Source organism: Perognathus longimembris, unplaced genomic scaffold, assembly GCF_023159225.1.
Source record: "Perognathus longimembris pacificus isolate PPM17 unplaced genomic scaffold, ASM2315922v1 HiC_scaffold_4582, whole genome shotgun sequence".
NCBI lineage: Eukaryota > Metazoa > Chordata > Mammalia > Rodentia > Heteromyidae > Perognathus > Perognathus longimembris.
The window spans coordinates 7,586-20,271 of NW_025959915.1; the positions used below are offsets into that span (position 1 = coordinate 7,586).

The 12,686-nt window shown below is 39.4% G+C and overlaps 1 long non-coding RNA gene across 1 annotated transcript; it reads left to right on the forward strand.

The window, feature by feature from the left end:
• Nucleotides 1-395: 395 nt before the first annotated feature.
• LOC125344896 lies at nt 396-10,520 on the forward strand. Its single transcript, XR_007209669.1, has 6 exons — nt 396-1,416; nt 3,204-3,334; nt 6,618-6,816; nt 8,475-8,540; nt 9,442-9,501; nt 9,807-10,520. It is a non-coding gene; the product is annotated as an uncharacterized LOC125344896 (long non-coding RNA).
• The last annotated feature ends 2,166 nt before the right edge of the window (nt 10,521-12,686 follow it).

Sequence of the window (12,686 nt, forward strand, 5' to 3'; positions counted from 1 at the left end):
ATAGCTTGCTCTGACTCTGTGTGTTAATCTTTATCTTTGACAAACCTTTTAAATAAGCTTAAATTACTGTTAACCTAACCAGAGACCAAACATCCCATTTTTTTTAAGAAATGTTTATATTTAACCAACTTTTTAAGGTGAAATGCTTGGATTTTTTTTTTGTTGTTGTTGTTGTTTTTTTGGCCAGTCCTGGGCCTTGGACTCCGGGCCTGAGCACTGTCCCTGGCTTCTTCCCGCTCAAGGCTAGCACTCTGCCACTTGAGCCACAGCGCCGCTTCTGGCCGTTTTCTGTATATGTGGTGCTGGGGAATCGAACCTAGGGCCTCGTGTATCCGAGGCAGGCACTCTTGCCACTAGGCTATATCCCCAGCCCAAAATGCTTGGTTTTTAGTGTTTATTTTAAGGTTAAATTAGACTGCTTCTGTGGTATCTTTAGAATTTAGAATGACACGTATACTGGCTAATTTGACTGATGATTTAAGGTTTGCTACAATGAGTATTTAAAATTTTTACTTTTTAGATATTTTGCAGCAAATCTTAGATTGAACTTTTAAAATCTTTGCACTATATTTAAAGCCAAGAGCTCATAATTAGATTTTATTTGAGCACTTAGGAGATTTTATTTAACCTCTTTTAAGAATCTCAAAGGTCTGAAATTCAGTATCCATGTAGAAGACATTCCTGGATAAGTCTTGATAACATAACCAACATTTTGAACACAACGTTGTTCTTAAACAAAATGAAGTCGCTGCGAACAAAACCAATCTTAACTTGTGCATGCCATCCTGATTAACCCCATGTGTTCAGAATCTGAACGTTACCAGTAACCAAGTCGCCTTGGTTGTTTACTGCTTTTTTTCCCCTTATTTGGGTTTAACGTGATTGAGATAATATGACCAACCCTTGACAGTTAGAGTAGCTTTTATGCACTAAAGACAACAAATCATTATTTGATGTGTATACACATAAGTACAATAAGTTTTAGATATTATAAGCATGCACAAAAATTGTGCTAAAAACAAATGGATAAATTCAAGTTGGCCCTAAGTTATTTCCTAGAATTCCTGTAGCAAGGGAAATATTTTTGCCCACAGTTTGATGACCTGGACTCTGGTGTCCCGGTCACACTCCTGATTCCCCCTTTTTGCTTCCTCGCGCTCGTCCTCCTGGTGGGAAGAGCCACGGATCCCAAACCCCAGCAGCACAAAGCAGCTACCCGGAGGCCCGCAAGAGGCAACGCACCATCCCAGCCGTGACTGTCTAGACCCTCAACCAGGACAAGACAGGGATCTCAGGGAGAACCAGTGGATGCCACGCCACCCAGGCAATGCTAGAGGGAGGACCGCAGTGAAGACCGCAAGAGAGGAAGCCAGCTCAGCCTCTGGAGGAAACACGCAGGTGCCGTTCTCCATGCAGGTGAGTGAAATGAATTGGCGGAAAATCCCCAGGTGCGCTCTCTAAAGCCTTCTCTGTCATCTCATCGACTTCAACCCCAGAAGAGCCATCCTGCCCAGGACAGTGGGGGTGGGTGTGTTGACTCACAAGAGGTGTTGAAGCAGAGATGGGATTGATCCACGTGTCACGGAGCCCTGAAAGACTGGCTGGAAGCACCTGGCTGTGGTTGGCCCTCCATCACACACATGAAATAAAGACGCGGGAAAAGCGCACACTGGGGACATCTTTCCGTTTAAACCTTCCCACTGGGGAGCTTGCAGAGCAGTTAGTGCATTTCCTGGGCAGGGCACAAGATCAGGCCTGAGGACCAGTGGACTAGAACTGAAGACCCAGAAATGAACCCACCGACCCGCGGCCACCTAATTTTTGGTAAGGGAGCCAAAAAAAAAAAAAAAAAAAAAAGAAAGAAAGGAAAAAGGATGGAAGAAAGATAGGTTCATCCACAAATGGTGCTGGCAAAATTGCGAATCCAGACAGACACCATTGACAGCCACTCCTGCCCTGACTTTTTTTGAATGATTTGCTAGAGAGGAATATTGTTCTAAATATATAAATAAACATCTGTAGGATAAATTTATTATGGTATACGAGAAGTTCTCTGATTAGTAACACTTAGAAACATGAAATATCTGTTTTCCTAGGAAAGAGTTCATTTTCATCAGTATTATGCATTAATTTTTATATCAGAATACCTACATTCACTAGAAAATTGATTTGTTTAAGACTTGTTGGCAAACATCTAGACTACTAGGAAAACCCTAAATATTGTGTTGTACAAATTTTTAAATGTTTCTAATATTTGCCTGATGTCATGTATTTAATGGGAAAATATTGAATTTGTCATTCTATGAGGTACCATATAACTAGAGGACTAAAATAAGAATGGGTCAGATATGAGGGCATTGATTGGTGTGAGAATATTTATGTCATATGCATAATATGTAGTGTGCAATCTCCAACAGCAAAAACTAGGTTCACATCATTCAGATGAAATGCAGTTGATAAGATAATAAATTTAAGCTGCAGCAGCATGTTAATATATTTTAAATTGTGAACCACTGAGGCAGAAATGATGGGAAACAATATAATTACTTTAGACATGCTCATGGACATGGGATGTTGACTCTATAAGACAAAATCTTCACAAAATTGATCTTCAAGGACACGTACAAATAGCCATGCAGAGCCTTCTCATAGGCTTGAGATTTACGAAAAGGTCCAGACCATAAAGCTATAGAAGTCAAAGTGGAATCATACTAACGAAATGTAGCTACTTGTCTCAAAAGCATCATGTGCAGTGAGACAGTGAGGTGGCTGGGAAGTAAAAGTAAATAGAAGTTAGCCTAATATTCTGAAGGAATTTGATTCACTGATACTTATAAAAGACTAGTCTACTGCTGTTGAATTCCTTCATCATAGTTCAGTTTCATGTGCATGTTTTTCTCATATTTAGACATATAGCTAATTAGTTGTCAGTTTGTAGCTCAACAGCTGATCTTGACTATGATCTTGCTACCAGCAGAGAGTGTGCAGAACCAGGCTGTCCTCAACTGATATAACAAAATAATTACATGATAATGGGAAGGTATATAATTTCCAAAGCCATGAAACTATAAATCTCTGGTCAGGTTTGGGGAGTGTGAGGAAGGCAGAACCGGCAGGTCCCACCCTGGACGCCTTGTGAGGATGTAATGGGCTAAGAGCTGCTTGTGGTCTTTTAATCTCCACGTCACCATCTTCCTCCCTAGATGTTGCTGTTCTGAGTGAATCCTCACGCTGAAAGCTGGATATCTCAAAGAATGTATGCATGGTGACAGCAAATGGGAGCCAGATGATTTCTTTTCATTGCTAAATGACTTTCCTAAATACCAGAGTTCAGGTATTCTTAATTGTATTTTGTGTTGTATGTTCAGTATGATTATTTTTTCCTTCTTTATTGTCAACGTGAATTACAGAGTAGTTACAGTTTCATACATAAGGCAGTGAGTACATTTGTTGTTCAACTTGCTACCTCCTCCCTCATTTTTCCCCCGCCTTCCCCTCCCCCTTCCCCTCACCCCTCATGAGTTGTACAGTTAGTTTACACCGAATGGTTTTGTAAGTATTCCTTTTGGAGTCGTTTGTCTTTTTATCCTTTGTCTCTCAATTTTGATATTTCTTTTCCCTTCCCTAGTTCTAATACCAGTATATACAGTATGCACGGTACTCAGATGAGATAGAGCAATAGTGGGGGTACAACTAAAGGAAGGGAATACGAGAGGAAAAAAAAAGGTTACGGTTTCACATGGCATGTTGAAAATAATTACAACAACGATATAACACTTGTTTCCATAATGTGGAGTTCATTTGTCACTTAGCATCATCTTATGTGTTCATATGGTCATAACTACTGAGCTACTGTGATCTCTCTTATGACTAACCTGAACATGTGCTAATTATTCCCTGTGAGGGAGACCGCAGAGTCCATGTTTCTTTGGTTCTGGCTCACTTCATTTAGTCTAATTTTTTCCAAGTCCTTCCATTTCCTTACGAATGGGCAATGTCATTCTTTCTGATAGAGGCATAAAATCCCATTGTGTATATGTACCACATTTTCCTGATCCACTCTTCTACTGAGGGGCATCTGGGTTGGTTCCATATTGTAGCAATGACAAATTGTGCTGCGACGAACATTGTTCTGCTGGTGGCTTTGGTGTGGTCTTGCTTGTGGTCTTCTGGGTAGATGCCCAACAGTGGGGTTGCTGGGTCATAGGGGAGCTCTAGGTTTAGCCTTCTGAGGAATCTCCATACAGCTTTCCAGAGTGGTTGAACCAGCTTACATTCCCACCACCAACACTGTAGTAGGGTTCCCTTTTGGCCACATCCCCTGCAGCATTGGGTATTATTAGTTTTGCTGATAATGGACATTCTTACTGGTGTTAGGTAGAATCTCCGTATTGTTTTGAGTAGCATTTCTTTTAAAGCCAGTGATGTAGAGCACTTCTTCATGTGTCTCTTGGCCATTCTCATTTCCTCCTCAGAGAAGTCTCTCTTTAGGTCTTTGGCCCATTTGTTGAGGGGGCTTTTGGTTCTTTGAGGATTTGTTTTGGAGGAATTTATTTTTTTGACTTCTACATATAGTTTGGATATGAGGCCTTTTACTATTGTATCCCTGGTAAAGATCTTCTCCCAATGTGTGGACGTTCTATTTATCTTGGCAGCTATGTCCTTTGCCCTGAAGAAGCTCTGCAGTTTCATGCAGTCCCATTTGTCCTACTTTTCTTTGATATGTTGCAATTCTGGGCCTTTAGTAAGGAAGTTTCATCCTGTGCCAAGGAGCCCAAGTGTTTCTCCTATTCCTCCTTGCAATGTTATTAGGGTATCTGATTTTACTTCAAGGTCTTTGATCCATTTAGAATTCATTTTGGTGCAGGGTGTTATGTAAGGATCTAGTTTTAGTTTATTACAGGTGTTGAGCTGGCTTTTCTATTACCATTTGTTGAAGAGGCTATCTTTCTTCCATCCTGTTTTTAGCTACTTTATCAGAGATTATGTAGCCGTGGTCTGCTTGTTCATTTCTGGGTCTTCAGTTTTATTGCATTGGTCCTCAGGCCTGTTCTTGTGCCAATACCAGACAGTTTTTATTTCTATAGCTTTGTAATACAACTTGAAGTTTGGTGTTGTAATTCCTTCAGCACTGTTCTTTTGACTTAGGATAGCTTTTGGTATTTGGTGTCGTTTATTGTTCCATAGAAATTTCTGGATTGCTTCCTCTATTTCATTAAAGAATAGTGTTGGGATATTGATGGGTACTGCATTGAATGTGTAGATAGCCTTTGACAATATTGCCATTTTCACAAGGTTAATCCTCCCAACCCAGAAGCATGTGAGGTTTTTCCATTTCCTTAGTTTTGCTTTAATTTCCTTTTTCAGGTTTTTAAAGTTTTCATCATAGAGGTCTCTGACTTCTTTGGCTAAAGTATTTGCTAAGTATTTTATGGTTTTTGAGGCTATTGCCAAAGGAGTTGCTTTCCTGATTTCAGCCTTGCTCTTCAGGTCGTTGACATGGAGAAAAGCCATTGATTTTTGAGAATTTATTTTGTATCCTGCTACATGGCCAAAGTGTTGGGTCACCTCAAGTAATCTGGAAGTAGAGTCTATTGGGTTCTTAAGATACAGGGTCTTGTCATCTGCAAAGAGAGCGAGTTTGACTTCATCTTTTTCTATTTGGATCCCCTTTATGTCTTCCTCTTGCCTTATTGCTCTGGCTAGGCATTCCAGTACTATGTTGAAAAGGAGAGGAGAGAGCAGACAACCTTTTTGTGCTCCTCATTTTAAAGGAAATGGCTTTCACTTTCACCATTAAGTATAATGCTTGCTGTGGGTTTGTCATAGACAGACTTCATTTTTTTTTCAAATTTTTATTATCAAGTTGATGTACAGAGAAGTTACAGTTTCATACGTTTGGCATTGGATACATTTCTTGTACTGTTTGTTACCTTGTCCCTCATACCCCCCTTCTCCTCCTCCTTTTCCTCCCCCCCACCAGGTGTTCAGTTCACTTATACCAAACAGTTTTGCAAGTATTGCTTTTGTAGTTGTTTGTCTTTTTTTACACTGTGATGGACAGACTTTATTATAGTCAGAAATGTTCCCTGGAATCCTAGCTTCTCCAAAGCTTTCATCATAAATGGGTGCTGGATTTTATCAAACACTTTTTCCACATCCAGAGACATAATCATGTGATTCTTGATTTTGCTCCTCAGTATGGTGATTTAACATATGTTTTGCATGGTAAAATGGCTAGTAGTGACAACCAAATTAATACACCAATCTTCTGACACAGTCATACTTGAAAAACAGGCATTTCTAAACATTTTCTGAATAATTGTCTTAGTAATGACCTATCATAAGCAAGGGAAACCTATTAACCCAGAAATCATTGAAAGCCACTTCTGTCCTCCTTACTTTTGGGGGGGTGACTTTCTAGAGTGGTATCTTCCTGTAAATATATGTGTACTTCTATAGGATGAAATTGTTTGAAACAGAAATTTTCTTACAAATACTGATGGTAAAAATAAAATTTTAAAGAAATTAAATTTTATTTTATAGGTATTTGTTAAATAGTCCTACTTTGTTAATATAAAGGAATGATTTGGCATTTGCTTTTTGGATTTTCACAGGTCCACTAAGAGACTGGAAGAGGACAAGAGGAATCCTCATTTCCAGAGCCAGTAGAGCAGAGTCTGTCCAACATTTTTGCCCTAGTGTTGGAAATCATACTTCCTGTGAACTCAAAAAGTTTTCTTCCAAGAGAAGAGGTGGTAACCTAGGCTCATACACACAATCTTCCACTAGAGCCAGGAGGACTGTGCACTGCAGGTTAGTTATGTTCACTTTGAGACTCATGTCTGCTAGATTTCTTGATATTGACTTGCGCAACTATTGAGAACTAAAATAGATTTTGCATGTCAAGTAAAGATCAAAATAATCTGTGCTTAGCTAACAGCAACAAGGCTTTGTCAAATACCAGATAGCTGCTGTTGTGTGGTTTTATGTCTCCTTGTTTGAATCAGTTCTGAGAAGCGTGAGAGAGAAGGGTCTTGTTTCAGTCTCCCTGAAGGAGATAACCTTTTCTGTCAGCACCATTTATGAAGAAGCTGTTTTTTCTCAAGGCTTTGTTTTTATCTCCACTGTCAAAAACGATACAGCTGAAGCTGTGTGCCTTATTAATTTTTTATAGAGTGTCATTGGTCTTTGGGTCTCGTTTGTAGGATTTTTATTTGCAAGTAGCACACTTGTTTGGTTATTATATCTTTGGAGCCTAGTATTATGATACATCCACAATTGCATTTGTTGTTCAGAGACTTTAATTCTCTTCCATGAATTTTTGGAATGGCTTTTTATTTCTATATAGAATGGCATTGGGGTTTTGATGAGTATTTGTAAAAATAAGTAAGTTGCAATGCTTGGCAATATTGTCATTTTCATGATTGAATGATGCCATTCCACGGTCTTGGAAGATCTCTCCATCCCTTGATGTCTTCTTCTATTTCTTAAGTCATTATTTAATAGACTTCACTATTGATGTCTTTTAATCCCTTTGTTAAGCTTATTTATGGGTGTCTAATTGTTTTGGAAGTTATTGCTATTCTCAATTTCTTTTTCAACCTATTCATTATTGGACTATAGAAAGATTAGTGAGTTTTGAATATTGAATTCTCTATCCAGCTGTATTTCCAAAGATGTTGATCAAACTAACAAGTATTTTGGTATTGTCATTAGGATCTGCTAAGTAGAGAATGGAAAGTTTCTTTTGAGCAAAAGATTCATTAACTTGAAAGAAGTGATTAAATAATTAGGAAAAAGGTAGATACAGGGCACATTTCATTCAAGTCCAATATATACATGGACGAAATTCCATGGTGAGAGCCTTCTGATAAGTAGAGTACACTTTTAAGTAGTGACTGACTGAACTATAAAATCTTGTCCCATGTGTGGAGATGGTAAGAGGAAAGAGAGTGAATGGAGAATATAAACAATGGTAAGGTTGATCAAAATATGTTATATATATGTATAAAAACCTAAAAAGGTAATGCATTAAATTTAGTTTAGGAATCAATTGTGAAGGATGCAGGAAAAATGAATAAGGTACATTATAGGCATATATGAAGTGAAACATAAGTGAAACAGCCTTTACAAGTAATTGATGTTAAATCTGTGGGGGGAAACAAAGCAGTTTTGGTGAAAACCATTGAATTGCATTGAAAATGCATTGAATATATAATATAGGTTGTATTGTGTATACATTAGTGAATACTCGCAGCATAATTAGAAGTATTCATTTTAATGTTAAGCAGATTAAGTAGCATTATATATGGATACTTTTTACATAAAGTGAATGTAGATTAATTTTACATGGGTGACATTTTCACAACTTTCTTCAAACTGTCTTAGTCTCTACATCCTCATGTAAGCTCAGATTTCATAAGGTGTAAGTCATTTCCAGGATGATATCTCTTTTTGAATTCAAATAATAGATGTCATATGTGGCTTATTTCAAGATATGTATGAAGGAAGAATTATAACTCGTGGACTACAAGGAGGTATGTTGCCAAACTTTATAAATTAATTTAGGTCTGTTGATATTCTGAGACAAAGCAATTAGCACCCCTTCTTTTTATTTGGCCAACAGACCTACAACATATAATTAAAATTCAAATGGAAGGGATAAAAACCAACACCCCTCATGTAGAATAACTTCCCATGTGTCTTTCGTCACTGTAGTAACTATCAAGGTTCATGTGCATTTTCTTTTGTGACTCACCACTTTCTTCACTTGTCATCTCTTGAAACTATCAGACTATTAGCAAAGAAAGGCATCCTCCACTTCTTAGTTAAATGTCTCCAAATATAAGTGTTTACCTTTTTTGTGTGTTTTATATTCATTTATTTCTATTTTTTTATTCTTATGGCCAGTCCTGGGCCTTGGACTCAGGGCCTGAGCACTGTCCCTGGCTTCTTTTTGCTCAAGGCTAGCACTCTGCCACTTGAGCCACAGCGCCACTTCTGGCCATTTTCTGTATATGTGGTGCTGGGGAATTGAACCCAGGGCTTCATGTATTTGAGGCAAGTACTCTTGCCACTAGGCCATATCCAGAGCCCCGTGTTTATCTTTTGCACTCATGAAATTTCCAACTTCCTTGGTATGAAAGGCAAATATTCAAATTAAGTTTATGCACATCAACTTATTCAGCCTTGGTGCTTTCTACTTACCCTTCATTGCTGTAACTCTAGTCAGTGTGAACTACTTACAATGTCTAGCAATTTGTATGGATTACATCCCTCCTTATCAAAGTTCAGTTATTAATGTAATAACTACAACAAAATGCATTCACATTGACACAAAACTGAGAAATACATCCCATCCTTGTGCTCAAGTACCTTTATACTTGTTATGGTAAGTATAGTTCTGCCTGGAAATCACCCATTGATCTCATTTTCCAGAAGCAAGGAAGAGATTGATGAAGAATGGAGTATATCGTGATCTTGAATTTCAGTGCTTGTGTAAGTGGTTGAATAAATAGTTGCTGAGTTAATGAATAAATCCAAATATATAGAAACTTCACAGTTAGCCACATAATAATTAGTCACCAATATGGTTTAATTACATTTGAATATCATTTTGTATTGTAGTTCTCTCTCTCCTTCTGCCATACACATAACTGACCATACCCAATGCCCATAATTGTATTCTTATTAACATTTATATAATCCTCCATAAGTTTACTAACACATGCTTACTTAACTAAAAGTCTTTGAGATAAAGACTATAATGCTTTCATGTTTTGTTTTGTGTTCACCTAATATAGATTTGAGTCTGGGTCTGCTAGAACTTCTGCTCTATGATGTACTATTGAAGTCGAGATTCACATGTGGCAACTGATGATTACATGGCATTTTTAAGGAGAATGTATAAATTAGGTTCATAAAAGAAAATTTATCTTATAACAGAAATCTTAAAAGATAATGTTATTTCTGAATGTTATTGGAATTATTCTTAGTAGATGAAAGATATAAAATGTTGTAAAAATAATATTTCTAATAATATGTTGCAATGAAAAGTTTTATACTATTTTGAACTGCTTCAAAACAAATCTTCAGGTAGATGTTCTATGCAAAAATGATTACTTGTTCTGTCAAAATGCCCATTGTTTAAGTCGAACCTGAACCACAAAGTTGACATTAATGCTTTAGTGGAATTAAATATCAATTCTGTGATAACAAAGATGTATTTTCCTTTTTGTTTCATTTGATATATATTAAAAATTAGTTATGTATTCACTTAGTGAAGAATTCATCTACTTAGAGCTAGGATGGCACTCTGCTCTGTGCATTTTCCTGCTTCAGTCTGCTGAGTAGCAGGGATTCAAGGTGTGAACTACAACACCAGGCTAAACTTCAAGTTTTGAACTAATATTTGGGGGTTTTAAAAATTATCTTCAAGTTTAGGAGATGCAGATACTATCTTGATCATCATAGAAGACATGTTAAGTTGAATCACCTCTTCAAAATTCTGTCCCCACTTACCCAGGAGGAACTGTCTAATAAGATTTCTGTGTTCCACTTTCATGTGTATACATTGAATATGAATGTATTTGCTCATTATTTCTTTTCACTTTTTTGGGTCAGTCCTCATTTTAGCTTCCAACTCTTGCACCCTTCCTGTCAAAACATGTTTCAGGTATTGATACTCATGTTGCCTAACTGGTAATTATTCAAAAGGATTAGACCATGGAATCTCATTCTTGTGAAGACTTTAGTAAGATTCAACATACAATATATTTTTTAAGTACATCCCTTTCTCTACAAATATCATTCTGCCTGACAGATGAGTAAAATTTGTGTGTGTGTGTGTGTGTGTGTGTGTGTGTGTGTGTGTATGTGACATTTTGTTGATCCATTCATCCATGAAGCACATCTGGGTTTATTTCCATAGCTTATTTCTGTTGAATAGTGCATCAGTGAACATGGTTGTGTAAGTAGCCTTGCTGTATCCTGATTTGTAGTCTTTGGGGTAGTATTCCTGGATCATGGAGACATCCTATGTTTAGGTTTTTGAGGAATCTCCAAATGTTCCACAATAGTTGAACAAGTGTATATACCAGCAGTAGGTTATGGTTAGTTATCTCTCACACCTGTGCCAGGACATGTTGGTAATATCTTCGGTGATGGCCACTCTAACTGGAATGAGATGGATTCTCAATGTTGGTTGAATTTGGATTCTTTTATGGCCAGGGATATTGGGCATTTCTTCATGTGTCGATTGGCCATTTTTATTTCTTCCTTTGAGATGTCTCTTTACCTCATAGGCCCATGTATTCATTGAGTATTGATTCTGACAAGGTTTTGTTTCTTGAGTTCTCTGTATTATTCTGGATATTAAGCCATTGTCCAGCATTGACCTGGCAAATGTTGTCCATTCTGTAGGCTGTCTCATGAGGTTACTAGCGGCCTCCTTTTCTGTGCAGGGGAATTTTAGGGGATGGAGGAAGAGGGCAGAGGGACAGCCAGGCACTAACTGAGCTCTCTCCAAGCAAAAGTCCACAACTAGAGAACCACATCCAGGGAGCCAAACCAGTGCAGAGATGCAGGGCAGAGAGGAAGCCTGCTTAAGAAGACGGATTTGAGCCCAGGGCGCTCCAGAGGCGGTGACAGCAGTAATGCAGCCAGAGCAGGAGGCAAAACCAAGATATGAGCAATGGGAGAGAGGGATGGAGGGAAGGGGAGAGGGAGGGAGGGAGGGAAGGAGAGAGGGGAGAGAGTACTCACTTTCCATTCACCTCCAGTGCATGTGGAAACCTGGCTGCAAGCAAACAGACAGACACAAGTCGCAGATGGACCAAAAACCCAAGGGAAATCGTGAGTTCACTGGGTTAGACCCCCTCAGTCTCCCTCCCAGAGCAGCCTTTGGAAGGCAGCCCTTCCCCACCTCTGGAGATGGAGATGGCGCCCACCAACCCTGCCAGAGCAGCCAGCAGGAAACCTGAGGCTGAGTCAGCAGCGCCCATTTTCAACCCAGTAAAGAAATCTGAGGAGGAAAAGCTGTGCCCAAGGCAGGATGGGCTCCCCCAGGGCAGGATGGGCTCCCCCTGGGCAGGATGGGCTCCCCCTGGGCAGGATGAACTCCCCCAGGTCAGTACGGGCTCCACCAGGGCAGGATGGCCTCCCCCAGGACAGGACGGGCTCCCCCAGGGCAGGAGTGCTCCCCCAGGGCAGGAGGGTCTCCCCCAGGGCAGGATGGGCTCCCCCAGAGCAGGATGGGCTCCCCCAGGGCAGGATGGGCTCCCCCAATGCAGGAGTTCTCCCTTCCTGAGGTAAGGGCAGATAGAAGCAGCCCTGCCCCTCTGCAGAAGCTACTGGTTCCAGACAGGCCTCAGCCCCCCTGCCCTCCACACACACCCCACATCCCAGCTCCACTAGGCCACAGGAAGGCTGACACCCCAAGACAGCCCTACAGGCTCCAGCAAGAGGCTGCTTAGTGCACACAGGGGAACCTGTCCAAGCTCTCCCAAATCAATGGAAAGAGTCTCTTTTCTAATGATAGGTTTTTAATGTCTGCTTGTTTCATTACTTTTATTTTCTCATTTTCCTTACTTTTATTAACTTCACTTTTTTCTACTTCATCACTAGATACACAGCCAACCGTGTTTGCTCAGCCTCCTCCTTCACTGTGTACCTTCCTTCCTAAC